This window comes from Oryx dammah, unplaced genomic scaffold (assembly GCF_014754425.2).
Source record: "Oryx dammah isolate SB20612 unplaced genomic scaffold, SCBI_Odam_1.1 HiC_scaffold_12, whole genome shotgun sequence".
In the NCBI taxonomy this organism is placed as follows: Eukaryota; Metazoa; Chordata; class Mammalia; order Artiodactyla; family Bovidae; genus Oryx; species Oryx dammah.
In genome coordinates this window covers 46,234,957-46,242,294 of record NW_024070196.1, presented here as the reverse complement: position 1 = coordinate 46,242,294, position 7,338 = coordinate 46,234,957, and the positions used below count along the sequence as shown (strand labels likewise).

The 7,338-nt window shown below is 40.2% G+C and overlaps 1 non-coding gene across 1 annotated transcript; it reads left to right on the top strand.

Moving 5' to 3' along the window:
- The first annotated feature begins 313 nt into the window (after positions 1 to 313).
- Positions 314 to 386, top strand: TRNAG-CCC. The gene has a single exon. It is a non-coding gene; the product is annotated as a tRNA-Gly (tRNA).
- The last annotated feature ends 6,952 nt before the right edge of the window (positions 387 to 7,338 follow it).

The following is a 7,338-nucleotide window of genomic DNA, read 5'->3' as shown; positions in this document are numbered from 1 at the left end:
CACAGACCGAGGCTACAGTCCGTGGGATTGCAAAGAGTGGGACACAACTGAGTGACTGAAGCTTTACACCATCACAGTTAGTTAATTGATTAGTCTGTTTCTAGAACGTGTAGGGGCCCTTAGCATAATATTATAACTTATCCATCCATGTACTTGCTTATTGATTCATTAATTTCATTCTTCACTTATTTATCTCTGGGAAATCTCCTGGCTTGAATTATTCATTCCTTCATTTGTTCGTTTGTTTGCTTGCTTACAAGAGGTAATGTACACACGAGGCATATGATTTAAAAGATATTGTAGGGTGGGGACATCCCTGGTGGTCCAGTGGCTAAGATGCTGCATTCCCAATGCAGGGGACCTGGGTTCAGTCCCTAGTCAGGGAACTAGATCCCACATGCATAGCTAAGAGTTTGCATGCCACAACTAAAGAGTTCGCATATCACAACTACGACCCAGCACGGCCAAATTAAATAAATAAATATTTTCCTTAAAAATATTGAAGAGTGTGTAGGGGAAAGCAGATCAGACCTTCTTCCCCATTGCACCCGCACCCTCCACCTAGGAAAGAAAACTACTTATTACCAGGTAGACTTTTGTGTCCCTTTTCAGGATGGACCCTGTGTTCATGATTTTGTATGCTTGTGTAAGAGAGAAAGAGACAGACAAATGGACAGACAGATGGGCAGACAGAGAGAAATGCAGTATACTATGTATACATGTCCCACTGTTCTCACCTGGAGTGGCTCTGCCTCACAGTGACCTTTGGTAGTGTATAGAGACTCTGTTCATTGTCACAATAGGAGGTGGGCAGCCATTGGCATCTAAGGGATGAGATAACCAGGATACTGCTTAACACCCTAGGATGCACAGATCAGTTCCCAGCAAAGAATGGTCTGACCCCAAACGGCAGGAGTCTTGAAGTTAAGAATATACGGCTTTTATTATTATTATTATTTTACTTCTGAAGCTATTTGGACTATTGTTCCTCAAACAAGTTAGCCACAGTTTTGGAAACAAAGGTTGGAGGAATTAGCTGCCTCAGCAAATCCCCCGTTCCTTCACCTGGCCTCGTTTACAAAGATGAGTGTAGAGTAGGAGAGGAGAAAATTTAAAACTCACTGCATACAAGGAGCTTAATTGTGTTTTTGGATCACCAGCACGGCTGTCAGTATGTGTAGTCTGAATGCACAGATGAGTAATTCATTGTGGGTGGGAGATGTATGAAATAAAATAAAATGTCCCATAAACTGTTCTTTCTTCAAATCCGAAACCCCCATATGCTCTGGAGCATTGATTAGAAACTGACTGAGTGCCGCAGAAGAGGTTACAGTTGCTAGAATCCTTTGGACCCCAAGGAAACAGTATGAGTTCCAAAGGAAACTTTCTATTTTGGAAACAAAGGTTGGAGAAATTAGCTGCTTCAGCGAAGCCCCTGTTCCTTCACCTGTCCTCATTTATAAAGACGAGTTATTAAAATAAATAGAAAGCTTGCCTGGCTTTTTAAACGGTGAGGCTCGCCACCCTCCATAAAAGACGTTAGAACACACATCACCGACAGGGTAGAAGGTGTTTCAACTTCATCAAAAGCCTTGAAAAGGAGGACATCCTTTGTATCCATGCTTTCGGAAGTTTTACAGGACTGGTATTTATTTTAAATCAGAACTGCTCACAAAGTGAACCCCCTTTACAAAATGCATAGGATGGAGCCATCCTAGAGATGACCTCTGCCGTTCGAGCCTGGACAGAGATATTATTTTTATAGAAAAAAAACGGATCTCTTTAATCAGCTTTAAAAAAACATTGTGAACAGTCACTTCTCTTATTTAAAAGTTTAACTTTACTTTCATCAATTTATAATCAGAGTTCCTCTGGTATGTTTGATTCCTGACAAACAAGGATAAAAGTCTTGTGCCCCCATTGCTAATGAGATGATAAAACAGCAGGGATCAAGTTTTTAATTACTACAGGCAATGCACTGGAGAGGTAGCGATGATATTTTCTATTGCATGTCTAAGTTGTAACTTCAGGCTTATGACAGTCCTGCTGTGCTCCACTGCCTTTGATGATCAGTCATTTTTGTCTCCTGAGAACACACAAAAATTTCTGAGCTGGGATCCTGGGGGGCTGGCAATTATTGGTGTAACCTGGTGCAGGTTCCCCTCTTCAACCAGGATGCTCAGTAAGGATCCAGGATCTTAATGCCTGCCTTTATCCCAAAAGGGAAATTGGACATTCGAAATGGCTGTGAACTTCCCTACTCAAATGATACCCATTCTCATTCTACCAGCATGGGCTTGCCATTAATAATGAAATGTTTAATTGAGTGGGGAGATTTCTAGTACATATGTTTTCCCTTTCTTTTCAAAGTCATGCTTGAAATTTTTTAAAAACCCATATTTTTATATGCTTTTGTATTTGTTACTAAGCTCTTTCAACACATTTCTCACAATATTCTCTTTGTTACTGCAGACAGTTGATAACTGGTATTTTTAGAGGTGCCATTTGGGATCAAATGTGTGTCACACCAAGGTCACATGCTCTTATCCTGATGGAAATGGAATCTGGAAGTGGATTCCATTAATTCTTCATTTCACAAGACACACACATCCCTCTGGACAGGCAGGGCGCTCTACCAAAAAAGCTTTTTCTTTATTTCTAGCCATAAAAACTAGAGCACAGAATTGATTGGATTTGTGGATGATCACTAACCCAATCTGAATCCAACTAAACAGTTTATCAATCAACTATCCAGTTCTTCAAACAACTAATCCTTGATCACTCAGATTGTCTCTAAATTGCAAAGTAAGATTGTGTCAGTATCAAAAGCATTGACTGAATCTACCAAGTGGTTTAAACTTCTAAGACTTTGAACCATAAAGTTAAAAAATGAATCTTCAGCTCCTATATTGGGAAAACCCATAAAAGAAGAGAGATTTACAAATAGTAAAAGTAAATGGACTTTCCTTTGGTCCAACACCTCTTCAAATCAAAATGAACTGTATCCATTAGAAATTCAACTTTTATTAATATGACTTATTATGGCCTATATATGTGAAATAAAAAGCCCAGATACTTGCAGTTATTTTTCTTCTTGGAGAAAGGAAGTTAAAGATGTTTTGATTGCATAATTTAGTGGAATACAGAATTCATATTGCTTGTATTAGTCAGGATGGACCAAGTGTTGAAATGAACAGTGCAGAAGCTCAGGGGCTAAATGCAATAGATATTTCTTTCTTTCTTTCTGGAGTTAGTAACTTTTAAAATTTTTATTGAAGCATATTTGTTTTATTGGGTTAGCCAAAAAGTTTGTTTGGATTTTCCATATCTAATGGAAAACATGAACAAATTTTTGGCCAACCCAGTACAATCGTGTGTTAGTTTACACTGTGCAGCAAAGTGAATCAGTTATACATATACATATATGCATTCTTTTTAAGATTCTTTTCCCATATGAGTCATTACAGAATATTGAGTAGAGCTCCCTGTGTTACACAGTAGGTTCTTGCTGTTCATCTATTTTATATGTGTGTATATGTCAATCTTAATCTCTCAATTTAACCCTCCCCCTATTCTCCCCTGGAAACCATAAGATCGGAGAAGGCAATGGCACCCCACTCCAGCACTCTTGCCTGGAAAATCCCGTGGACGGAAGAGCCTGGTGGGCCGCAGTCCGTGGGGTCACTAAGAGTCGGACATGACTGAGCGGCTTCACTTTCACTTTTCACTTTCATGCATTGGAGAAGGAAATGGCTACCCACTCCAGTGTTCTTGCCTGGAGAATCCCAGGGACGGGGGAACCTGGTGGGCTGCCGTCTCTGGGGTCTCACAGAGTCGGACACAACTGAAGCAACTTAGCAGCAGCAGCAGCAACCATAAGATTGTTTTCTATGTCTGTGAGCTTGTTTCTGTTTTGTAAATAAGTTCATTTGTACCATTTTTTTTTAGATTCATATATAAGTGATATCATATGATATTTGTCTTCTTCTTCTGACTTACTTCAGGCTTCCCCGGTGGCTCAGTGGTAAAGAATCTGCCTGCAATGCAGGAGACTTGGTTTCGATCCCTGGGTCAGGAGGATTCCCTAGAGGAGGAAATGGTACCCTACTTCAGTATTCTTGCCTGGGGAATCCTATGGATAGAGGAGCCTGGTGGGCTACAGTCTATGGGATCACAAGAGTTGGATATGATTTAGCAACTAAAACCAAACCACCATCTGACTTACTTCAGTCAGTATAACAATCTCTAGGTCCAGCCATGGGGCTGCAAATGGCATTGTTTGGTTCTTTTTTATCGCAGAGTAACATTCCACTGTATATATGTACCAAGTTGTTTGTTTCCTCTTTGTGGAAGTCCATGTGGATGTAACTGCAGTCTTATGAGAGTCTGGGCAGTGGTCAGTGCTCCTGGGCAGCTCTCCCCAGAACCAGTTCCTCCAATCCAGTAACAGTAGGACTCTGGAATCTTCACACTGGCTGGCAACAGAGTTTGAAGACATGCCAAGGGCTTCAGAAGCCATTCCCAGAAACACTTCTGGTTTTACTTTGTCCAACTTCCATGAATCAAAAGAGATAGCAAGGCATCACTCAGATGCAAACAGACCCAGCAAGAAAATGAATTGTTTTGGCTGGCAAACTTAAAGAGACTTTTCTGCATTAATTATAATACTATTTTACACATATAGGTTGCATTATAGTTGTTGAAAGATTGATCCTATCTCATTTCATCCTCATAGTCTTCGAAATTAGCCAGAGTCTACTATTATTTACAGATAAGAAAGCTGAGGTGCAAAAATATTTATCTTCTTGTTAGAAGTCAGAAACCTTACTCTAAGAAATAAAACCAAATGCTGGTTTTCTTGTTCCTCTTTGATATTTGGTCTACCATTCTCTCAGCTTGACTTAGGAAGTCTATTGTCCTTTAGAAATAGTTATTATAAGGAAATCAAAGATTCAGGTAAACAATATCAAAAGACATTTAATCCTCTGCATAACACAACTTGACGTAAATTTGACCATAAAATTCTAGTAATCTAAAGCAAAGGAGAAAAGGAAAGATATACCCATTTGAATGCAGAGTTCCAGAGAATAGCAAGGAGAGATAAGAAAGCCTTCCTCAGCAATCAGTGCAAAGAAATAGAGGAAAACAACAGAATGGGAAAGTCTAGAGATCTCTACAAGAAAATTAGAGACACCAAGGGAACATTTCATGCAAAGATGGGCACAATAAAGGACAGAAATGGTATGGACCTAACAGAAGCAGAAGATATTAAGAAGAGGTGGCAACAATACACAGAAGAACTGTACAAAAGATATCTTCACTACCCAGATAACCAAGATGGTGTGATCACTCACCTTAACCACGATGGTGTGATCACTTACCTAGAGCCAGACATCCTAGAATGTGAAGTCAAGTGGGCCTTAGGAAGCATCACTACGAACAAATCTAGTGGAGGTGATGGAATTCCAGTTGAGCGATTTCAAATTCTAAAAGATGATGCTGTGAAAGTGCTGCAGTCAATATCCCAACAAATTTGGAAAACTCAGCAGTGGGCACAGAACTGGTAAAGGTCAGTTTTCATTCCAATCCCAAAGAAAGTCAATGCTAAAGAATGCTCAAACTACTGCACAATTGCACTCATCTCACACACTAGTAAAGTAATGCTCAAAATTCTCCAAGCCAGGCTTCAGCAATATGTGAACCGTGAACTTCCAGATGCTTAAGCTGGATTTAGAAAAGGCAGAGGAAGCAGAGATCAAATTGCCAGCATCCGCTGGATCATGGAAAAAGCAAGAGAGTTCCAGAAAAACATCTATTTCTGCTTTATTGACTATGCCAAAGCCTTTGACTGTGTGGATCACAATAAACTGTGGAAAATTCTGAAAGAGTTGGGAATACCAGACCACCTGACCTGCCTCTTGAGAAACCTGTATGCAGGTCAGGAAGCAACAGTTAGAACTGCACATGGAACAACAGACTGGTTCCAAATAGGAAAAGGAGTACATCGAGGCTGTATATTGTCACCTTGCTTATCTAACTTATATGCAGAGTACATCATGAGAAACATTGGGCTGGAGGAAGCACAAACTGGAATCAAGATTGCCAGGAGAAATATCAGTAACCTCAGATATGCAGATGACACCACCCTTATGGCAGAAAGTGAAGAAGAACTAAAGGGCCTCTTGATGAATGTGAAAGAGGAGAGTGAAAAAGTTGGCTTAAAGCTCAACATTCAGAAAACGAAGATCAAGGCATCTGGTCCCATCACTTGATGGGAAATAGATGGGGAAACAGTGGAAACAGTGGCTGACTTTATTTTTTGGGCTCCAAAATCACTGCAGATGGTGATTGCAGCCATGAAATTAAAAGATGCTTACTCCTTGGAAAGAAAGTTATGACCAACCTAGACAGCATATTAAAAAGCAGAGACATTACTTTGCCAACAAAGGTCCATCTAGTCAAGATGATGGTTTTTCCAGTAGTCATGTATGGATGTGAGAATTAGACTATAAGGAAAGCTGAGCACCAAAGAATTGATGCTTTTGAACTGTGGTGTTGGAGAAGACTCTTGAGAGTCCCTTGGACTGCAAGGAGATCCAACCAGTCCATCCTAAAGGAGACCAGTCCTGGGTGTTCATTGGAAGGACTGATGCTGAAGCTGAAGCCCCAATAGTTGGGCCACCTGATGCAAAGAGCCAACTCATTGGAAAAGACCCTGATGCTGGGAAAGATTGAGGGCAGGAGGAGAAGGGGATGACAGAGGATGAGATGGTTGGATGGCATCACTGACTCAATGGACATGAGTTTGGGTAAACTCTGGGAGTTGGTGATGGACAGGGAGGCCTGGAGTGCTGCGGTTCATGGGGTCACAAAGAGTCGAACACAACTGAGCAACTGAACTGAACTGAACTGAAGCTACAGAAATCATCCTCATTTTTAATGTTCCACTTATTCACATAATTTGAAGACTACAAACTTTAGTAAAAAGTATAAACAGAGAAAATCAATAACCCCAGCTGTTGAAGTGATGTATCTTGAAATTCATTTACAAATCTTATACTATTGAGGACCATATTAGCTTTAATTACTACATGGCTTACAGTTGCATACTCTTAGTGACTGTGGTGTAGTTAAAACCTCATATTCCTTTCATGATGTCAGGTGGACCAGAGGACAAAAGATAGAAATGTAGAACAATGATCTAACATAACATACATTCATACAGCTGACCAAGGTGATAAAGATACTAGTGGAGACTCTTGGAGAAATTTTTAGTTTGGAAACATGTAGCTCAGAGCCCTATAACTGGTCAAACTGAGAGTATTTTTAGCAAAACAG